Raw genomic sequence first — 23,624 nt, 5'->3', positions numbered from 1 at the left:
GTAGAAGGAAACCGGAGCGGCAAGACCAAACCGACGCAGACACCTGGGGAACTTACAGACTTCACAGAGACAGTGCCCCAGGACGGGAATCGAGCCCAGAACCATGGAGCTGTGAAGCAACATTGCTACCCACTGTGCTACCGTGTTGCCTACTAAATTGATGCTCGGGAACGTACTTTCACAGGAACCCCAGAAGCAGCCGGGAATCACGGGAACAGTGTTCGGAGGGTGGAGCCTACTGACCGGTAAGTGTTTAAATTGAGCGTGAGTGGATTTCGGGCCAGGACTCACTCAGGAACTTACATTCACATGAACATCAGGAACCACAGGGAATCGCGGGAGCTGTGTCCAGTAAGTGTTTAATCTGAGCGCCAAGTGAACCTACTGCAGACGTCAGAGTTGCAAAGGAGAGAGTGGCTCCTAATTGGTTCACAATGAATCAGGTAACTCGTGTCCTTAACCCTTTAATTCCTAGGTTCACTGGAGTAGAGTCTGAGCTACATTTTGTAATGAAGAAGGCGCTGCGCTCCGAAAGCTAGTGATTGGAACCTGTTGGACTTTAACCTGGTATTGCAAGACTTCTTACTGTGCCCACCCCAGTCCAATGCCGTCATCTCCACATCACATTTTGTAACGTAAGAGTTTTTCTTTATTTTTCTCTTCTCACACTGACTTGAGGTTAGCAAGCTAGATGCAATATTGAATAACAACCTGTGGTAACCAGAAGGCACATTAAAGTTTGGGAGGTCTATTTGTGAAAGAAGCAGCCGTACATTTTTATTAATGGCCTTAGTATTTAGTTTTTTAATCTGACAACCAAAAGAGGGAGAGAGATGTCCATTGGTGGGGTTGTGTGCTATTCCTGCACGATGTGTGGCATCATGGACACTTCAAGTGTCCCTGCGGAGTACATCGATGGAAAGTACATTCAGTTGCAAAAGCTCACCGAATGCATGGATTGGTTAGAGCAGCAGCTGGAAGCACTGATGAGTACACAATCAGCCCCAATTGTTATAGATAATAGCTTCAAAGATGTGGTCACACCCAAGGTACAGAATGATAGATGGGTGACCGCCAGATGGGGTAGGCAAAGGGTGCAGGGGTCCCCTATGGCCGTCCCCCTGTCTAACAAGTATGCCGTTTTGGATACCCATGAGGGGGAATGTCCATCAGAGGACAGTAGCAGCCGTGGGCAAAGCAAAGGCACCATGGCTAATCCTGCTGCACAGACAGGGGTACAAAGCATAGAAAAGCAATAGTGTTAGGGGATTTAGTAGTTAGGGGCACTGGTAGGCACTTCTGTGGCCACAAAAGGCACTCCAGGATGGTAGTTTGCCTCCCTGGTGCCAGGGTCCTGGACGCCTCTGAGCGGGTACAAAGCATCCTAAAACAGTAGGGAAATCAGACAGAGGTCATTGTCCACATGGGCACGAATGACATAGGTAGAAAGAGTAGCAAGGTGCTGCAACGGCAATTTACGGAGTTAGGTAGCAGATTAAAAAGCTGGATCTCTAGGGTAGTAATCTCAGAACTACTCCCTATGCCATGTGCCAGTGAGGCCAGCAGCAGGGGTAGAGTGTAGTGGACCAGGACAACTGTTGGTGAAGGTGACCCTCAGGAAATAAAGCTATCGACCATCTACTCTTCGGAACCATTGATGCAGACAGGAGTGTATGACGTGCTACGCGTCCTGAAGTAGATGATCAGTTCCTTGGTCTTTCTGACATTTAGAGAGAGGTTGTTTCCGGTACACCATGCAACCAAGGGATTTATCTCATTTCTGTAGTCTGATTCGTCGTTGTTTGAGATACGGCCTACCACAGCCGTCTCATCTGCAAACTTATAGATTGCGTTGGAGTTCAATCTTGTCACACAGTCATGTGTGTATAGGAAGTATAGTCGAGGACTGAGCACAGATCCTTGCAGGGCCCCGATGTTCAGGACTATTGTGGAGGAGGGGCTGGGTCTCATGGTGAGGAAGTCAAGGATTCCGCTGCACAGGGAGGGGTCAAGTCCAAGATTACAGAGTTTGGTTATTAGTCTTGTCGGGATAATGGTGTTGAAGGCGAAGCTGTAGTCTATGAACAGCAATCATACGTAGGTGTCCTTGTTGTCGAGGTATTCGAGTGTTGATTGTAGAGCCAGGGAGATTGCATCTGCTGTGGACCGGATGCGGTGATTGGCAAACTGTAGTGGATCGAGACCATCTGCGAGGCTGGTGTTGATCCATCTCATGACTAGCCACTCGAACCATTTCATGATGAAAGAAATAATGGTAAAGAAAGCATATGGCATGCTTGCCTTCATAGGACCGGGTATCGAGTATAAGCACTCGAAAATTATCTTCCAGTTATATAGAACGTTGCAGGGTATTAGCTATGAGGAGAGAGTGAATAAATTGGGAAAGTTCTCCCTCGAGAGACGGAGGCTGAGAGGTGACCTGATAGAAGCTTATAGAATTATTATGGGTATAGATAGAGTGAAATTTTAGAGGCATTTTCCCAGGGCGGAATTGACAATTACAATGGGCACAAGTTCAAGGTGAGGGGGAAACAGGATCAGTAGTGGTGTGCGAGGAAAGTGTTATACACAGAGGGTGGTGGTGGCCTGGAATGCACTGCCAAGTGAGATGGTTGAGGCAGATAAGTTAGCGACCTTTAAGATTTATCTGGATAGGCACATGAACCGACGGGGTATAGATGGATACAGGCGGTTGGTCCAAATAGGACACGTGATCGACACAGGCTTGGAGGGCCGAAGGGCCTGCTCCTATTTTGTATTGTTCTTTGTTCTATCATGTGAGGGTACCTTTAAGACATGGATGTTTAAGCAATGCACATTTAAGAAAACAGTGATGTCAGAGAGTGGGTGGGCCTGAGTTCAGGTCAGCCATTTTGCAGTTGGGTTTTGCAGTTTGAAAAGTGCCTGGCTGGTTTTGCTGAGAGCAGTTTAAAAGTAGAAAGCCAGTTTGAGACAGCAGCTTGGGTGTGTCCATGTTTTTCCAGAGAGTTTGCAGGAAGAAAGCAAGGAGCTGGAGCTGAAGTCACCGAAGCTAATATATCTCTGCCATTTACAGAAAATATATGTTCCTTTAACCTGATGTGATACTGTTTAAAGGTGTTAAGTCTCTTGGAAGTTTGAAGGGACATTTTAAGGAATTATTTACTATTGCAATATTTTCTGAGGTATCTTTGAAGTAGGGGGTTTTAAGAGATCCAATGTTTATTTAAAATGTTAAGTTGAGTTCACGGAATAAACAGTGTTTTGTGTTTAAAAACCCACGTGTGCATAATTGTGATCCAACACTAGGGAAAAAGCCGCGTGCTCGGACAAGGAATAAATCCATCCACCGGGCATCACGGTAGCATGGTGGTTAGCACAATTGCTTCACAGCTCCAGGGTCCCAGGTTCGATTCCCCGCTGGGTCACTGTCTGTGCGGAGTCTGCACGTTCTCCCCGTGTGTGCGTAGGTTTCCTCCGGGTGCTCCGGTTTCCTCCCACAGTCCAAAGATGTGCAGGTTAGGTAGATTGGCCAAGCTAAATTGCCCTTAGTGTCCAAAATTGCCCTTAGTGCTGGGTGGGGTTACTAGGCTGTGGGGATAGGGTGGAGGTGTGGACTTGGGTAGGGTGCTCTTTCCAAGAGCCGGTGCAGACTCGATGGGCAGAATGGCCTCCTTCTGCACTGTAAAATTCTATGATTCTATAAAGGGAGAGGTTGTTTGAACTCAATGATACATTTTGGGGTTCTGAAAATGCCTCGCCCATAACAATTGCCGGCTCGTCCGGGATAAAAGTCTATCTATTGGATTGGCTTTTGTGAACGTAAAGACAGTGAAGGATTGTTGCTTTTCCGGTGTGTTTTAGTTTAAGTGGGGAGAGTGTAGTGAACAATGGCTCTTTCAGAGGCTCAGAAGTTTTTGGGGGTGGAGAATGTTACACGTAGTAGATTACGGACAGAAACGAAAAGCAGACTGTTAGATTTGGCAAGAATATTGCAGTTAACATTACCTGACCAAATGCGAAAAGATGAGTTAATTATGGCGGTGGTTAAGCATTTCAAGTTGCCTGAGATAGAGTTTGACTCATTGGAAATGGCAAAAATTCAGTTGCAAATTAAACGAATGGAACTTGAGAAAGAATTAAAGCGGCTGGCATACGAGAGTGAGAGAGAGGAAAGAGAAAGAGAGAGAGAGTAAAAAGAAAAAGAAAAAGAGCGAGAGGAAAAAGAAAAGGAGAGAGAAGAAAGGAGAAAAGAAAGAATCGACCTAGCAGAACAAAAAGAAAAAGAAAGGGAGATGCAGATCAGGGAAAAGGATAAAGAGAGGGAGTTTGAACTTCAGAAAATGGCCATGAAACATGACAATCAGTTAAGATTAGCAGACATAAAGGGACATGTACAGTTGGACGAGATGGATGAGGATAATGAGACAGAGCGTCATAGTTGAAGACATGGTGAGGATCTATTTAAATATGTCCAAGCATTGCCAAGGTTTGAGGAGAAGGAAGTGGTAGCCTTTTTCATTTCTTTTCAGAAGGTAGCTAAACAAATGAATTGGCCACAGGACATGTGGGTGTTACTGATTCAAACCAAGCTGGTAGGTAGAGCGAGTGAAGTGTTTGCAGCACTACCGGAGGAGGTATCTGGAACGTATCAGGAGGTGACAAGTTCCATCTTAAGTGCATATTAGCTAGTGCCTGAAGCTTACAGACAAAGGTTTGGAAATTTAAGGAAATAATTTGGTCAAACATACATGGAGTTTGAAAGGCTCAAACAGAGTAATTTTGATAGGTCGATAAGGGCTTTGAAAATAGACCAAACGTATGGGGCGCGATTCTCCACTCCCGCGGCGGTTGGGAGAATCGCCTGAGCCGCCAAAATTTCCCGGGATGCCGGTCCGACGCCCTCCCGCGATTCTCCCAAGCGGCGGGAATGGCCCGGTCGAGTTTCGCGGGCCGCAGTCCGGAGAATCGCCGGAGCCACACAAAATGGCGATTCTCCGGCACCCCCGCTATTCTCAGGCCCGGATGGGCCGAGCGGCAAGGTCAAAACGGCGGGTTCCCCCCGGCGCCGTCCACACCTGGTCGCTGCCGTCGTGAGCGGTGCGTGAACGCTGGGGGGGGGGTGGCCTGTGGGGGGTCGAAGGGGGATCCTGCACCGGGGGGTACCTCAGATGTGGGGTGGCCCGCGATCGGTACCCACCGATCGTCGGGCCATCCTCTCTGAAGGAGGACCTCCTTCCTTCCGCGGCCCCGCAAGATCCGTCAGACATCTTCTTGCGGGGCGGACTTAGAGAGGACGGCAACCACGCATGCGCGGGTTGGCACCGGCCAACCCGCGCATGCGCAGATGACGCCCGTTATGAGGCGCCGGCCGCGTCATCTATGCGGCGCCGCTTTTACGCGGGCGACAAGGCCTGGCGCATGTAGATGACGTGGCCCCAATTCTAGCCCATTGTCAGGGCCTGAATCAGTCGGGATTGGGGCCGTTTTGCGCCGTCGTGAACCTCGAGGGCGTTCACGACGGCGCGGCCACTTCAGCGCGGGAGTGGAGAATACCGCCCATGAAGTCTCAGAGAAATTATACTTTTGGAGGATTTTAAAAATTCAATTTCTGATGTAGTGAGAACTCATGTGGAAGAACAGAGGGTTAAAACTGCGAGATGAGCAGCGGAAATGGCAGATGATTATGAATTAGTTCATAAATCAAAGATTGGTTACCGACATCAGTTTCAGCAGGTGAGTGATAGAAACTGGGGACATGAGAAAATCTCAAGTGGTAAAGGTCAAGGTGATCTGATGGGAGACAATAAAGAGAGTGTACATCAGATTCAAAAAGAAATCCAGGAGGGTGGAAAAGAAATTAAAAGTTTCAGGTGTTTTCACTGTAATAAACTAGGCCATGTAAAGTCACACTGTTGGTGGTTGAAGAAAAGCACTGGGAAGGCTGGTGTGGTAAAACAGGAAAAGAGAGTGGGATGTGTTCGAGTGGTAAAGGAAAGCCCAAGGGAAGCGAAGGAGGTGCAAACGATTGTACAGCCTGTTCAAGAAGTAATTGTAAAGAAGGTGCCAGATGTCTTTAAAGAATTTACTTGTGTGGGTAAAGTTTACTCATGTATATCAGGAGGAGCGGGTAAAGAAGTCACAATTTTAAGAGATACAGGGGCTAGTCAATCTTTAATGGTAACAGATGAGGAATTATGTAGTTTGGGAAGAATGTTGCCAGAAAAGGTGGTGATATGTGGAATTCAGGGTGAGAGCAGTCGCGTTCCATTATATAAGGTAAGGTTGGAAAGTCCAGTGAAGAGTGGTGAAGTGGTAGTAGGAGTAATAGATAAATGATCTTGTCCAGGTATACCGTTTATCTTGGGTAATGATATAGCTGGATCGCAGGTGGAGTGATGCCTACTGTAGTTGATACTCCAGTGGACAATCAGTCAACTGAAGTGTTGAAGGACGAATATCCTGGGATTTTTCCGGATTGTGTAGTCACAAGGTCGCAAAGTCAGAGGTGAAGACAAGAGGAGAAATCAAAGAGTGAAGATAAAGTTGAAGTGCAATTATGAGAAATGATTTTTGATCAGATGGTTGAAAAAGAAGAAGAACAGGTGGAGGATGAGGCGGAAGGTGACCAAACAGGTGGATGAGGGTAAAGCAGTTGTAGTAGTGTATATGGATTTCAGTAAAGCGTTTGATAAGGTTCCCCACGGTAGGCTACTGCAGAAAATACAGAGGCATGGGATTCAGGGTGATTTAGCAGTTTGGATCAGAAATTGGCTAGCTGGAAGAAGACAAAGGGTGGTGGTTGATGGGAAATGTACAGACTGGAGTCCTGTTACTAGTAGTGTACCACAAGGATCTGTTTTGGGGCCACTGCTGTTTGACATTTTTATAAATGACCTGGAGGAGGGCGTAGAAGGATGGGTGAGTAAATTTGCAGATGACACTAAAGTCGGTAGAGTTGTGGACAGTGCGGAAGGATGTTACAAGTTACAGAGGGACAAGGATAAGCTGCAGCGCTGGGCTGAGAGGTGGCAAATGGAGTTTAATGCGGAAAAGTGTGAGGTGATTCATTTTGGAAGGAATAACAGGAAGACAGAGTACTGGGCTAATGGTAAGATTCTTGGCAGTATGGATGAGCAGGGAGATCTCAGTGTCCATGTACATAGATCCCTGAAAGTTGCCACCCAGGTTGGGAGGGTTGTTAAGAAGGCGTACGGTGTGTTAGCTTTTATTGCACAGTACGAAGTCTTACAACACCAGGTTAAAGTCCAACAGGTTTGTTTCGATGTCAATAGCTTTCGGAGCGTTGCTCCTTCGTCAGGTGAATGAAGAGGTCTGTTCCAGAAACACATATATAGACAAATTCAAAGATGCCAAACAATGCTAGGAATGTGACCATTAGCAGGTGATTAAATCCTTACAGATCCAGAGATGGGGTAACCCCATGTTAAAGAGGTAAGACTTCGTACTGTGCTCACCCCAGTCCAACGCCGGCATCTCCACATCTTAGCTTTTATTGGGAGAGGGATTGAGTTTCGGAGCCATGAGGTCATGTTGCAGCTGTACAAAACCCTGGTGCGGCCGCATTTGGAGTATTGCGTGCAATTCTGGTCGCCGCATTATAGGAAGGCTGTGGAAGCATTGGAAAGGGTGCAGAGGAGATTTACCAGAATGTTGCCTGGTATGGAGGGCAGATCTTATGAGGAAAGGCTGAGGGACTTGAGGCTGTTTCCGTTACAGAGAGGAAGGTTAAGAGGTGACTTAATTGAGGCATACAAGATGATCAGAGGATTGGATAAGGTGGACAGTGAGAACCTTTTTCCTCGAATGGTGATGTCTAGCACGAGGGGACATAGCTTTAAAATGAGGGGAGATAGATATAAGATAGATGTCAGAGGTAGGTTCTTTACTTAGAGAGTAGTAAGGGCGTGGAATGCCCTGCCTGCAACAGTAGTGGACTCGCCAACACTAAGGGCATTCAAATGGTCATTGGATAGATATATGGATGGTAAGGGAATAGTGTAGATGGGCTTTAGAGTGGTTTCACAGGTCGGCGCAACATCGACGCCCGAAGGGCCTGTACTGCGTTGTAATGTTCTATGTTTGCAATCAGAGATGCACCTAATGAGTCTACCAAATGTAATCCCTTTGAACCAGTTTTTGGTCATGAGGTAAGAGGACCACTTAAATAGACTAAGGAAAAATTGGTGGGTGATAAATCGGATATACACTATTCGATTACGTGTCTAATTCTAGGGAATGATTAAATAGAGCAGGTGAATTGGCTAAACAACATTTGAAAGTTGCACAAAATGTGATGAAATGGGTAGCGGGCAAGAAATACAAAGTTCGTAATTTTGCCAGTGGGGATAAAGTTTTAGTGTTGTGACCAGTGGTAGGGGAGCCTTTAAAAGCTAAGTTTTGTGGACCATATCAGATTGAAAGGAAATTAAGTGAGGTGAATTATGTGGTTAAAAACACCAGATAGAAGGAAGACTCACTGAGTGTGTCATGTGAATGTGCTTAAAAGGTACTTTGAAAGGGAAGGAGAGAAAAAGGAGGTAATAATGATTCTAACTCAAAGTGACAACCCAAATCCAGATGACTGTGAATTTGACATACCTCAAATTAAATTGGAAAATGAGGATGTTCTTAAAAATTGGGATGATTTGTCAAGTTACCTTCCAGAGGAAAAACGAACTGACCTGAAAGAGTTATTGATATCACATGGGCAGGTTTGTAGAGATTAATTGGGAAGTACTAAAATGGCTGTACATGATGTAGGTGTGGGAAATGCTGTTCCTATCAAACGACGTCCATATAGACTTAATCCTTTAAAATTGGTTCACGTTGACAGAGGGATTGCGAGTGTGCTGAAGAATGGCATAATTGAAGTGGGTTGCAGCCAATGGAGCTCACCCATAGTGATGGTACCTAAACCAGATGGTACCTAACGGTTGTGTGTGGACTATCGAAAGGCGAATGCAGTTACAAGAATGGACTCTTATCCTTTCCCACGTTTGTGGGATAGCATTGAGAAATTGGGACAATTCTCTTTTATTTCCAACTTCCAGACATGGAAAGAACATTTAAAGCATCGTATGGAGTTCTTCGATTGGGTTTGGTGATGAACATAGCCGAAAGTGAATTTGGAGAAGCCCGAATCACTTTCCTTCCGGAGTTTCCGTTATCCTCAAGACAAAGGGAAATAATGCAATTTCTTAGCATGAATGAATTTGATCGAACCTTTGTGCAACAGTTCTGTGTCGTGATTACTCCACTGATGGACTTGCTAAAGAAACCTAAAAAATGTCAAACAGTGGACTTTGAACAGGCATTTGACTGCCTGAAAGCTGTGGTAACCAATGTTCCTGTATTGGAGAATTGCAAGGGGCTCTGTGGTCAGATTGAACTAAATTGTCTGGGGCGAAATTCTCCCCCAACGGCGCGATGTCCGCCGACTGGCGCCCAAATCGGCGCCAATCAGACGGGCATCGCGCCGCCCCAAAGGTGCGGAATGCTCCGCATCTTTAGCGGACTAGCCCCAACATTGAGGGGCTAGGCCGGTGCCGGAGGGATTTCCGCCACACCAGCTGGCGGGAAATGGCGTTTGTTGCCCCGCCAGCTGGCGCAGAAATGTGGCACATGCGCAGGAGCGTCAGCGGCCGCTGACAGTTTCCCGGCGCATGCGCGGGAGTGTCAGCGGTCGCTGAAAGTTTCCCGCGCATGCGCAGTGGGGAAAGTCTCTTCCGCCTCCGCCATGGTGGAGGCCGTGGCGGAGGCGGAAGGGAAAGAGTGCCCCCATGGCACAGGCCCGCCCGCAGATCGGTGGGCCCCGATCGTGGGCCAGGCCACCGTGGGGGCACCCCCCCCCCGGGGTCAGATCGCCCCGCGCCCCCCCCCCCAGGACCCCGGAGCCCGCCCACGCCGCCTGGTCCCGCCGGTAAATACCAGCTTTGATTTACGCCGGCGGGACAGGCAATTTCTGGGCGGGACTTCGGCCCATCCGGGCCGGAGAATTGAGCGGGGGGTCCCGCCAACCGGCGCGGCCCGATTCCCGCCCCCGTCCAATCTCCGGTACCGGAGACTTCGGCGGGGGCGGGATTCACGGCGGCCAACGGCCATTCTCCAACCCGGCGGGGGGTCGGAGAATGACCCCCCAGATTCTGAAGAGAAATGCCGAGGAGTAGAGGAATGGATGGATCGTGCAGAGACTTTGTTCAAAGAGACTGTCAATCGAGAAGGATTTCGGTTAGAGGAAGAAGAACAAAGAAAAATGGACTATATTATTATATCTGTTTGCATGTGTTTTTTTTTTTTAAAAAACGATAAGACATATTTACTGTGTACATTTCTTAGTGGATGGTGCAAAAGTGAAAAATGAAACCATCTTGAAGTTGATGGTTTATTTTTTTTCTTTGGTGGGGGGGGGAAGTGTCATGTGAGGGTACCTTTAAGACATGGATGTTTAAGCAATGTACCTTTAAGAAAACAGTGATGTCAGAGAGTGGGTGGGGCTGAGTTCAGATCAGCCATTTCGCAGTGTATTTTGCAGTTTGAAAAGTGCCTGGCTGGTTTTTTAGAAAGTCAGTTTGAGACAGCAGCTTGGATGTGTCTGTGTGTTTCCAGAGAGTTTGCAGGAAGAAAGCAAGGTGCTGGAGCTGAAGTCACCGAAGCTAATATATCTCTGCCATTCTACAGAAAAAATATAGATCCTTTAACCGGATGTGATACTGTTTAAAGGTGCTAAGTCTCCTGGACGATTGAAGGAACATTTTAAGGAATTATTTACTCTGGCAATATTTTCTGAGGTATCTTTGAAGTAAGGGGTGTTCAGAGATCCAATATTTATTTAAGATGTTAAGTTGAGTTCATGGAATAAACAGTGTTTTGTGTTTAAAGACCCACGTGTCCATAATTGTAATCCCACACCTAGGAAAATGCCGCGTGCTCGGACAAGCAACAAATCCATTGAAGAGAAAGGTTGTTTGAACTCCATGGTACATTTTGGGGTTCTGAAAACGCCTCGCCCATAACAGTTCATTGACGTCACTGTCGAGGCAACGGAGAATTGCGATTTGGAGTGAAATCAGCGCACCGCATGATTTCGGCGTCGGAATTGATTATTCGGCCAATTACATTTCCTGATTCTGGCATCAGTGACGGAGAATCCCGTCCCTGGACTTTGAAATGTGCTAGTCTGGAACACATGGTCGGTGACACATCTTCGCATTGGAAGACCATCAGGTTTTGGGGAGTCTAAAAACCATCTTTAACTGAGTTGTTGATTTTCCAACATCAGTTGATGTTTGTTTCAGATTCCCTTCTTGGGAACAACTCATAGAGCTCAGTCTCCCGTGCCACGGAACTGCTTGGTGTCAACCTCGACAAAAAACTCTCTGATCTCTCTCCAGACCTATTTTGCAAACACACATTCTGCAAGGACATGTGCACTAATATATTTTTCACCGTGCCACTTCGAGGGCAGTGTGCAGACAGGGTGTAGGAAAGATCTGGCATGGAGGGCCTTTTCTTCACCAGCCAAGCTCGGCCTTGGTGCTTATTTGAAAGTTTTAATCTTCTCAAAAGATTTGAGGGGTTTAGTCAACTCATCCAGACTTAACGACTTTTGCAGGCTCTCCCGCTTGTTGTCCCCGAAGGCCTCCGTTTACATATTTCACATTCCAATGTAACACTCTAAGGCCCTGTGTGGGGATGTCTCTCAACCACTCTTTATCCAGCTCTCTTGACTGATTGTGAACAAATTGCTGCCTGTGGGTCTTGTTGTTCTCATATTTTCTTCACCATGTCGCACATATCATCAATTAATTAAATTTGGATATTGACTAACCCACAAGCTAACAATCCCTCTTAAGAGCTGTATCAATTTGTCAGTGTGAAAATGTTTGGAACATTCTTGAATATTCCACATCAAGTCTCTGGTGTGATGAGTTAGGTGGCGAAATGAAATAGGCAGCAGGCATTTTAAATCGATGCACTGGGTTTGTTTTTGTGCATGGCTGTCTCATGTTTCTTTGTGGCTCTCCATGTTTCGTTCTGAGAGACAAAGTGGGTTTTGAAGGACAGATGATGCAGAAACACCTCACACTACCCCACCAGAACGTGATGGTGTTTACATTCGAAATTGCTGCCACCTTCCACCATCACATCCTGGATTCTTCCCCTTTAATTGTTTGCATGTTTAAGGCAACTGTTGGTGTAGTGGTTCCTTGGGATCGGCTTTTGAATCCCACCAAGGATTATGGTAAAATTTGAATTTTGTAAAAAAGAAGTGGAATTATAGGCTTAATGATTACATTGAAGCCATTGTGAATTTTCGCAAAACCCTTCTGGTTCGTTATTGTATAATGGGCTGGATTCTCCGCCCCGTCACACCACATTTCTGCCTCAACCATGTCTTTACCCTCTTTGGCCTACCTGTGTGTGAAAACTTAAGACCACAAAACAGGTAATTAAATGTGTTGTTTAGAAGAAGAAACTTTTAAAATATAAATTAACAACAACAGTGACACAGCAGAACAGTCAGGATATTGAATAGAAAATTGGCAAGTCATATTGCAGCTGTATCGGACCTTATTTAGGCTCATTTGGAATTTGTGTTTTTGCGTGCATCATATTGGCAGTGTTCGATTAGTTAAGAAACGATAATTGCATTTTAGTGAGAATCTAAGGTACATATCGGCAGATTTCTCAAGATTTACTGTATTTATATCACTCTCCAGGTGTCCCTTTCTGTCTCTGTCTCTCTCTGACTTCACTCTCCATTCTCCTGGCCTTATTTAATACTTTTTATAAATCTTGACAAAGAAACCCAACTTGTTGTTACTTTACATGGGGAAGGTTAAAGAAAACACTTGTTCCTTCCAACTGTCTTGCGAGCTGTGGAAGGAATTGATCTGTTGGATTTGGGCCTGTTCTTTGCACTGGGCACCTGTACGTAGTCTGTGAGTGGGATCAATCTTTGAGATTATGCCGCCGAAATGTTCCACCCTCTTAAATGTTTGTCAGGACAACATCCCTCAGGCAACATCACTAATTAGTTTCACAACAGAGAATAAAGAAATGGCTGAGGAACTAAATTCATACTTTGCTTCTGCCTTCACAAAGGAAGACATGAATAATGTACCACAAGTTCTGAGTAACACAAGTTTTAATTAGGAGCTGGAGGAAATTAGTATTAGAGGGGAAATATGTTCAGGCAAATTAATGGGATTTCAAGCAGATAAATCTCCAAGGTCTGAGAATCTTCATCCCAGAGAATGTAAGGAAGTGGCGCGAGAAATAATCGATCCATTGGTGGTCATTTTTCCTTGGACTCTGTAATGGTTCCTCTTGATTGGAGGGTAACTGCTATAACCCTGCCAAGAATAAAGAGGAAAAAGGGACCTATAGACCATTGAGCCTAACGTCAGCAGTAGGGAAGTTATGAGAGTCCATTATCAGGGATTAAATAGCGCAGTTTTTGGAAAGCAGTGGTATAACCAGACAAAGTCAGCATTGATTTACACCAAGGAAATCATGCTGACAAATCTACTTGAATTCTTTGGAGATGTAATTAGTAGAGTTAACCAAGGAGACCCGGTGGATGTGGTTTATTTAGACTTTCAGAACGCTTTTGTCAAGATCGCACAGAGCAGATTGGTATGTAAAGTTAAAGCACATGAAATTGTGATTGTGGTTGGTGTCTTGAGAGGGTAGAAAGCTGGTTACCAGCCAGGAAGTAAAAAGTTGGAATAAATAAAGGTGTGAGCACATTGAAAGACTTGTTCCTGGAAGGACGGTTCGCAACATTTAAAGAATCAAGGGAGAAATATGAGCCTCCGAGGAGGGATGCCTTTAGATATATATCTGAACAAATTTATGACTTAAATGAGATCTGGTCAGCCATTTGGATAATATTTACTGAGGATATGATAATAATAATCTTTATTGTCACAAGTAGGCTTACCTTAACACCGCAATGAAGGTACCGTGAAAGGACCCCAGTTGCCACATTCCAGCGCCTGTTCGGGTACACAGAGGGAGAATTCAGAATGTCCAAATGACCTAACAGCACGTTTTTCGGGACACGTGGGAGGCAACCGGAGCATCCGGAAGAAACCCACGCAGAAACGGGGAGAACGTGCAGACTCCGCACAGATCGTGACTCAAGTCGGCAGTCAAACCTGGGACCCTAGCGCTGTGAAGTCATAATGCTAACCGCCATGCCACCGTGCTGCCCAAGGGAATATGCTAGGGGAATATCCCTAGCTTTCTCTCGTACACTCTACAGGTCTCTCCTGCCCTTTTTACCTCCCTTCACCTCTTTCTCTCTCACACTAGCTTCCTGCATTATATATTTTTAAATCTGTTGTTTAAAAACTGCAAACGCATGCTTTTGTTTTTATTGAAACTGCGGGAAGACAAGTGGACAATTGAACCCCATTGTCTCCTTCCAGCTCTGTTTGTGGGGTTGATATTGAGCTACATAGTGGATTGACTGTTTGACTGGCTCTACTTTGTCACCAGACTCTTGTGGTGCGCCCAGGCATGAGATCAGGCTTTGTTATTTTAACAATTCTGAAACGTTCGTCTCTGAAGTTTGGATCAATGCCTAGCCCTCCGGCCACTTCAGTCAAACATTTTCATCTCAATATTTTGTAACAATAGTTGACTACTGGAAAAAACTTACATTTACATCCTTGCAGGAAGCCAGATTTGCAAAGTTAAATCTTGGTACCATCTCTCTCCCTGTGGGTTTCACACCCCAGTTTCTCCCATTTCATCTTTATTTTTTGCCTCTGGAAAATGCCACAAAAGCAAATGAGATACATTTCTGATTGAATTGGAGAAGGAAAGGTTAAAGAGTGAAATGCATTTCACTGCTACCTCCCCTGACTTTGTGAGCTTGGAGCTAAGCTGTGGAGGAAAATCTACAGTTGGGCTGGGTCCTGGCCTTCTCATCCTCCTTCTGAGTCTAGCCTGTGAGGGGGGTTCAGATTTAGAAATTTTAATGGTGCAGAAATATTCTTCTCGGTTGTGTTGGTCAATGTGTTCATCACAGGGCAGCACGGTAGCATTGCGGAGAGCACAATTGCTTCACAGCTCCAGGGTCCCAAGTTCGATTCCGGCTTGGGTCACTGTCTGTGCGGAGTCGGCACATCCTCCCCGTGTGTGCGTGGGTTTCCTCCGGGAGCTCCGGTTTCCTCCCACAGCCCAAAGATGTGCAGGTTAGGTGGATTGGCCATGATAAAATTGCCCTTAGTATCCAAAATTGCCCTTCGTGTCCAAAATTGCCCTTAGTGTTGGGTGGGGTTACTGGGTTATGGGGATAGGGTGGAGGTGTGGACCTTGGGTAGGGTGCACTTTCCAAGAGCCGGTGCAGACTCGATGGGCCGAATGGCCTCCTTCTGCACTGTAAATTCTATGAAAAAAAATTCTATGAAATCACAAAAACATTTCCAACAAAATATTGCGTCAGTGGTGCTTTTGAAAACATGCAGATTGCCTGCACGTTCCATGTATAACAGAGATGCAGTTGTATGAAAATTATTTCATGGGCATTAAAGCCATTTCCGGCCAGTGATATGTGTTTGATTGTACGGAGGAACAAAAAGTTAAAACTGTAAGACAAACCACAGCGCTTGCTGACGACTATGAGTGGGTTCATAGCCCAAACTCTTTTTGACACACTTTAAAATCAGAGAAGATAGAAAATGGGAACTGCATGAAAATCCAGTCAAGCAAGTGGTTGAAAATTCCAAGGAGACTCCACACAAAATTTTTAAAAATATGCTGCTGAGGAAATTAAATAAATGAAGGAAGTTAGATGTTTTCATTATAACGAACTGTGCCACACAAACATCATGCTGGAGGTTAAATGAAAAACCATTCTGAGTTATAAACCTTGAGTAAGGAACTGTTAAATCTGAGACTGGAGAACAAGAGAAAGCAATAGGATTTATACACAGGGAAGTCCAAACAATAGGAGCAAAATATGTGCACAAATTGCACATGAGCTGCCACCAGTAGGTGGCTGAGGCTTTTTAGGAATTTTGATTCTGAAGGGAAAGTCTTTCCATGTGTACAATAATAAATAATCTTTATTATTCGCACAAGTAGGCTTACGTTAACACTGCAATGAAGTTAATGTGATAATCCCCTAGTCGCCACACTCCAGCGCCTTTTCCGGTATACTGAGGGAGAATTCAGAATGTCCAAATCACCTAACAAGCACGTCTTTTGGGACTTGTGGGAGGAAACCGGAGCACGCGGAAGAAACCCACGTAGACACGGGGAGAACGTGCAGGCTCCATACAGACAGTGACCCACACCGGGAATCGAGCCAGGGACCCTGGCGCTGTGAAGCAACAGTACTAATCACTGGCCTGCCGTGCCGCCCATGAATAGGATGCGGATCAATATTAAAATGTTATGAGATACAGGAGCGAGTAAATCCCTAATGTTATGGGATATGAATATTTGTTGTCTAGAAGGCACAGTGAAGGAAGAGTGATTCATGTCTTTAGTGATTAACCTTACTCAAAAACAATTCCTTTGGTGAAAATAAACTTAGCGAGTAACTTGGAGGCAGGAAAAGTGTTTGATGGAAGAGTGAAAACATTGCCTATTGCAGAGATTCAATTAATTGTCAGGAATATTGTAACTGGATCACAAAAAGTAGCGAAACCTACTGTGGTTGAACAGCTAATAGAAAACCCAACTACCGAACAATTGCAAACACACCATCCCAGTGTGAAAAGTGAGATCAGATGATCTGACAAAATCTTCAATAAACTGAATGATGACGGACCAGATGAAGGGAAATAATTTGATGTGTTTGTTTCAAAGCGATTAGTCGAAGTTCTACAGAGTGATTCCAAACAAAAACAAATCTATCAAATATACCTGACCCAGGAGAACTGCTGCATCCTTTGCCCGGTGAAGGGTATACGAGGGCCACACCGGAGTCGGACCACATGACCGCTCCCTCCAGACTCCGACCACGTGGTGTTCACCTGTCCATCATCCTGAAGCACCTGGGGGAAGAAAAGGGAAAAGACTGGGTCTTTGCGGGCCCCCACCAAGACCAACCTCAGCGTGACTCGCCCAAGGGGGCGCGAGGCCTCGCCAGCGAAGCGGGAATGCCGGAACCAACCGCAGAGCAACAGGTATCCGGCTGAACGCATCAGACGGTGAACCCAACTTCACCGCCCCACGAGACCGGACCGGACCATTGCCAACCCCCTCCAGTGACACTGACACCGCCACCATCATCCACAACCCCACCAAACGCAATCTCTTATCTTATGCAAAACCAGCCCTGCCATCCAAGAGCATTCGCCGACCCAAGGAGCGGGGAAAATGCGCTGGCATGAAGGTGAATCTTAAATTACCCCGCTTCAAGACTCCTCTCCCAGCGTACTCCTGGCAAATGTCCAAGCAATTGAGAACACGCTGGAAGACCTCAATGCTAGACTTGCCTCCCAGAGAGAAGTGAGAAACTGCTGTTTGCTCTGCTTCACCGAGATATGGCGCACTCCGGCCACACCAGACTGCGCCATCCAATCTGAACATTTTGCAATCCACGGAATGGACCGCAAGATGGCCCCAGGAAAGTCCAAGAGCGGTGCTGTTTGCTTCCTCATCAACACATCCTGGAGCTCGGATGTGGTGTCCCTAGCATGCCACTGCTCCCCAGACCTAGAATATCTGACCATGAAGTGTCGCCCCTTTACCTCCCACGTGAATTCACCTCTGTACGCATCACAGCAGTTTACATGACACCCCAGGCGGACGTGAAGAAAGCACTTCATAAACTACATTCCATCATCAACAACCAAGAAACAAAGCACCCTGAAGCCCTGACAATCGGGGCTGGAGACTTCAACCAGGCCACCCTCAGGAAGGCTCTGCCCAAACTCCATCAACATATCTCCTGCTCCACCAGAGGTGCAAACACCCTGGACCACTGCTACACGAGCAACAAAGGTGCCTACCGCTCCATTCCCCGATCACACTTTTGAAAATCCGACTACAACTCGGTATTCCTACTTCCGACTTACAACAGCAACTCAAGCTTGCTGAGCCAGTCAAGAAAACCGTGCATGCTGGTCTGAGGCATCTGATGACATCCTCCGCGACTGCTTGGAGACTGTGGACTGGTCCATATTCAAGGCCGCGGCCGCTAACCTGACCGAGTAGGCAACCACCGTCACAGACTTCATCAGTAAGTGTGTTGAGGACTGTGTACCAAAGAATAAAATACGGATGTCTCCCATTCGGAAACACTGGCTCAACCAAAGGTTCACTCCCTGCTGAAGTCCCAGACGGAGGCGTTCAATCTGACGACCCTGACCTATATAAGAAATCCAGGTACGACATATGGAATGCCATCAGGGATGAAAAAAATATACCGCGTTGAACTAGAGTCCCAGACTAAAGAGCCGAACCTACGACGACTATGGCAGGGCCTACAGAAGATCACTGGCTACAAAGAAAGGCCAGACGGAACATCTGGGGCGCGAGCATCCCTACCCGATGATCTAAATAAGTTCCATGCCTGATTTGAGCAGTCAGCCAAAGCTGCCATCCGCCCCAACAACCATGGACACAGCCATACCCACTATTACAGCCTCAGAGTTAAGAGCTGCCTTCTTAAAAGTGAATCCATGAAAAGCAACGAGCCGCGACGGAGTCCCTGGGCGAGCACTCAGAGCCTGCGCAGACCAGCTGACGAGTGTATTTGCAAATATCTTCAACTCCTCGCTCATCCACTCTGAGGTTCCTATCTCTTAGGAAGATCACCATAATACCAGTACCAATGAAGAACAAGGTAGCTGCCTCAACGACTACCGACCGGTGGCCTTGACATTTGTTATCATGAAATGCTTCGAGCGATTAGTCATGAGACGGTTCACTGCCAACCACCCAGACGGCCTTGATCCACTGCAGTTTGCCTATCACCACAACTGGTCCACAGCAGATGCTATCTCCCTGGCTCTACAATCAACACTCGAACACCTTGACAAGAAGGACACCTACGTAAGATTGCTGTTCATAGACTACAACTCCGCCTTCAACACCATTATCCCGACAAGACTACTAACCAAACCCTGCAATCTTGGTCATGATTCCTCCCTGTGCAGCTGGATCCTTGACTTCCTCACCAACAGACCACAACCTATCAGGGTAGGCAACAGCACCTCCTCCACAATAGTCCTCAACACCAGGACCCTGTGCTCAGTCCTCCACTGTACACACGTGACTGTGTGGCAAGATTTAACTCCAACTCAGTCTTTAAGTTTGCAATTGATACAACTGTGATGGGCTGTATCTCAAACAACGACGAATCAGACTACAGAAGGGAGATAAATCACTTGGTTGCATGGTGTACCGGACACAACCTCTCTCTAAATGTCGGAAAGACCAAGGAACTGACCAGCGACTTCAGGAAGCGTAGCACGACACACACTCCCGTTTGCATCAATGGCTCCAAAGTGGAGATGGTGGATCACCAACAGTCTGTCCTGGTCCACTCAAGTTGATGCAACAGTCAAGAAAGCTCAACGTCTCTACTTCCTACGGAAGCTAACGGAATTCGGCATGTCTGAATCGACTCTCACAAACTTATACAGATGTACGATAAAGAGCATCATATACGGCTGCATCACATTATGGTATGACAACTGCTTGGTCCAAGATCGCAAGGAACTGCAGAGTCTGGTGAACTCAGCCCAACGCATCACACAAGCTTGCCATCCTCACATTGATTCTGTATAGACCTCCCGCTGCCTCTAGAAGGCAGACAGCATTATCAGAGACCCCTCCCACCCAGGCATTGCCTTCTTCTAGACCCTTCCATCAGGCAGCAGGTACAGAAGTCTGAAGACCTGCATATCCAGACATAGGAACAGCTTCTTCCCCACAGCTACAAGACTCCTCAGCGACTGCCCCTCGGACTGATCTGTTCCCTGTAAGAATTCTATTCACGATTCCCTGTGCTGCTCTTGCTCATGTATTTGCTCTGTTTGACCCCTTTTTCTGCATTGTAACCAATCACTTTTTGTCGATGTACCATTTGTCAATGTTCTCTGTTGATTATTCTTTTTGTCTATATGGACGTACTGTGTACTTTCCCTCAGCCGCAGAAAATACTTTTCACTGTACTTCGGTACATGTGACAAAAAATCAAATCAAATCAAATCAAATAAGTTCCTTGGATTTTGCGGCTCGGTGTATTCTTGAGTGTCATTATGGAAGGAATCACATATTAATGTGAAAATGGCATACCACACATGTTGCTGCAGATGCCCAATGGGAAGAAATACATCCAACTGTATAACGCCCTACAATAGGAAGGATAGCCTAAAGAAATTCCATTTGGGGGATACCTACAAATATAGAAAACACAATGAAGATACAGAAACAGTTGGCAAGCAATATAGAAACTGTAGTGATTTCTGTATGTAGTAATACATGATCAAGTAATGTTAAGCAAGTACAGGCGAATGAGCACTAGATGGCCACACTATCAAGACCGATTAAAAAGGATTCCCCGCTCTTTCCTCAAGGAGAATATGTTTAGGAGTGTGGAGAGTACAGAAGGAAGCCAGCTAGAGAGAAGTTATTAGATCTTCGTGTACAGCATAACCTTATTTAATAGTCTGTTATGTAGTTATTTTTTGTTTACTGTTCAGTGTTGAAGTAAAAAGAACTCACTAGTTTATTTCATATTACTCATTAAGTTATTTTGTCATCAAGGGAAGACTACATCTATATTTTAACAAATCGGCTGGACAAAAAGAATAATGTACGTATTACAAAATCGCGCTTTAACATGGTACCAGGTCAGAAGTGCAAACAAAGAGCGAGGGAGACTGTATTCTGGCCGGGTATTAATCAATATATCACAGACATGATCATGTCATGTTCTACTTGCCAAAAACACCAAAATCAAATGTAAAGAGAAATTACAGCAGCATGACAGTACTAGGTCACCTTGGGTGAAAGTAGGCATCAACCTTTTTTATTTGCAGACAAAAATTACATTTTAGACATTGACTATTGTTCGAACTTTGCAGAAGTCATGAAACTGACTGATCTCACATCCACAGCTGTTATTAAAGCATTCAAAGACATCTTTGTGAGACATGGAATACCGCAAACCATAATGTCTGGTAATGGTCTGTGTTTTACCAGCTGCAAATGGATGGAATTCACAACGACTCACAATTTCTGCTATATCACCTCAAGTCCTCACTTCCCGAAATCTAATGGAAAGGTTGAAAAAAATGTTCACATTATCAAACAATTATTAAGTAAGGCTCGAGACTTACAGGGCTATTTTGAAAGAGGAGAAGGCAACGCTGGAAGGGATCAAAGCAACGCGGGAAGAAGAGTTGGGAGAGGGTAGGGAGGAGGGGTTCTGTTGTGAGGTGCTCCACCTTGTGTGCGAGGTTGGAGCTGATACAGCTGAAGGTGGTGTATAGAGCGCACCTTACAAGGGTGAGGATGAGCCAGATGTTTGAGGGGGTGGAAGATGTGCGTGAATATTGCGGGTGGGGGGTTGCAAACCACGTTCATATGTTTTGCTCCTGTCCAAAGCTGGAGGATTACTGGGAGGAGGTTTTCGGGTAATCTCTAAAATGGTGCAACAGAAACTGGACCCGGGCTCTCGGGAGGCCATATTCGGGGTGTCGGACCAACAAGGGTTGGAGACAGGTGCGGCGGCAGATATTGTAGCCTTCGCCTCGTTGATCGCCCAAAGGCGGATCCTGTTCAGGTGGAGATCCACCTCTCCGCCCTGGCATGGCGGGGGGACCTGCTGGAATTCTTGACTCTTGAGAAGGTCACATTTGAACTGAGGGGAAGTACGGAGGGGTTCTACAATTCATGGGGATTATTCACTGTGCACTTTTGTGAATTAGATTACATCGAACATTGGGGAGGGGGCGGCATTGGGAGGCTTGGGAAGAGGAGGACTGCATGTGTTAATGGTGACTATGGGTGATTCCTGATTCCTTTTTGTTATTTGTTCATGTTAACATGCGGACATGTTAAGCAAGTACAAGCAAATTAATACTAAATGGCCACACTATCAAGACCTATAAAAATGTTTTCCCGCTCTTTCCTCGAGGAGAGTGTGTTAGGAGTGTGGAGAGTACAGAAGTAAACCAGCTGGAGAGAAGAAGTTACTAGATCTTAGTATATAGCATACTCTTATTTAATAGTCGAATCTATACTTATTTGTTTGTTTACTAGTTCAGTATTGAAGTAAAAAGGACTCACTAGTTTATTTCATATTACTCATTACTCATTTTGCCATCATTGGATGCCCGCGTCTATATTTCAACAACTCATTTCAAGATGTGCAGGTTAGGTTGATTGGCCATGCTAAATTGTCCCTTAGTGTCCAAAGCTGTGCAGGTTAAGTGGATTGACCACGCTAACGTGTCCCTTACTGTCCAAAGATGTGCAGGCTAGGTGGATTGGTCATGCTAAATTGTCCCTTAGTGTCCAAAGATGGGCAGATTAGTGGATTGGCCATGCTAAATTCCCCCTTATTGTGCAAAGATGTACAGGTTAGATGGGGGTATAGGGAGTGAGTGAGCCTAGGTAAGGTGCTCTTTCAGAGGGTTGGTGCAGACTTGATGGGCCGAAGGGCCTCCTTCTGCACTGGAGGCATTCTATGGTTCGTTGGAAATCTCAGTATTCGAGATGCCAGGTGGACTTTCTTAATTTAAATTTATGCCGTTCAGGATCAACAATGCATCTGCAACATTTCAGAGGCTAAGAACAACATTTATTCAAGGACAATATCACAATGCAGTGTAGATTGATGAATTAATAGTGTTTAGCCGAAGTTAGGAAGGCAATCTGCAACACTTAAAATAACTATTTGAAGGCTTAAAGTAGAATTATCTGGTCATGACTGAAGCAAAAACTGAAATTGCTAAAGCTCAAATTTCGTATTTAGAACATGTAGTGGGATGTGGTTAAATGGCCCCACGGGATGCGAAGTACAGGGCAGTTGGGGTTCTGCAGAACCTAAACCAGAAAAGAGATCTTAAGGTGTCTCTAAATGAATGAATTGTATCTTAAACTCATGCCGAGCTTCACGAATGTGGTAATACCACTGACAGAACTATTGAAGAAGAACAAGAAATTTAACTCGGCAGAGGATTGCCAAACTACATTCTTCCCTTTGTAAATTGAGTTGACAACAAAACCAGTGTTAATTGCATCAAATTATTACAAACAGTTTTGTGCTTGTTTGTGACATTGGTGTGGGAGCATAGCTGTACAAGAAGTTGAAATTGTGCTTGAGAAATCTGTGGGGTACTTCTCACAAAAATTAAATAATTACGAACAGAAGCATTCTAAAGTTGAAAAATAAACATTAAGCTTAGCATTGGTATTGCAACATTTTGAGTTGTATACTGCCAGCAATCCAGCAGAAGCAATAATATATATGGGACAAGGTCTCCTCAAGTTTCTGGAGAAATTTCAAGATCAGAAAATCAGGTTATTTCGATGGAGTTTGCTACTACTATTACGATCCCAGACCAGACCCCATCAGTGACTGGGATACTGGACCAAAATCCCAGTACCTCAGGTTATTT

The sequence above is a fragment of the Scyliorhinus torazame genome, chromosome 12 (assembly GCF_047496885.1).
Source record: "Scyliorhinus torazame isolate Kashiwa2021f chromosome 12, sScyTor2.1, whole genome shotgun sequence".
In the NCBI taxonomy this organism is placed as follows: domain Eukaryota; kingdom Metazoa; phylum Chordata; class Chondrichthyes; order Carcharhiniformes; family Scyliorhinidae; genus Scyliorhinus; species Scyliorhinus torazame.
The sequence above is the reverse complement of the archived record's forward strand: the minus strand, read 5'-3'. Positions refer to the sequence as shown.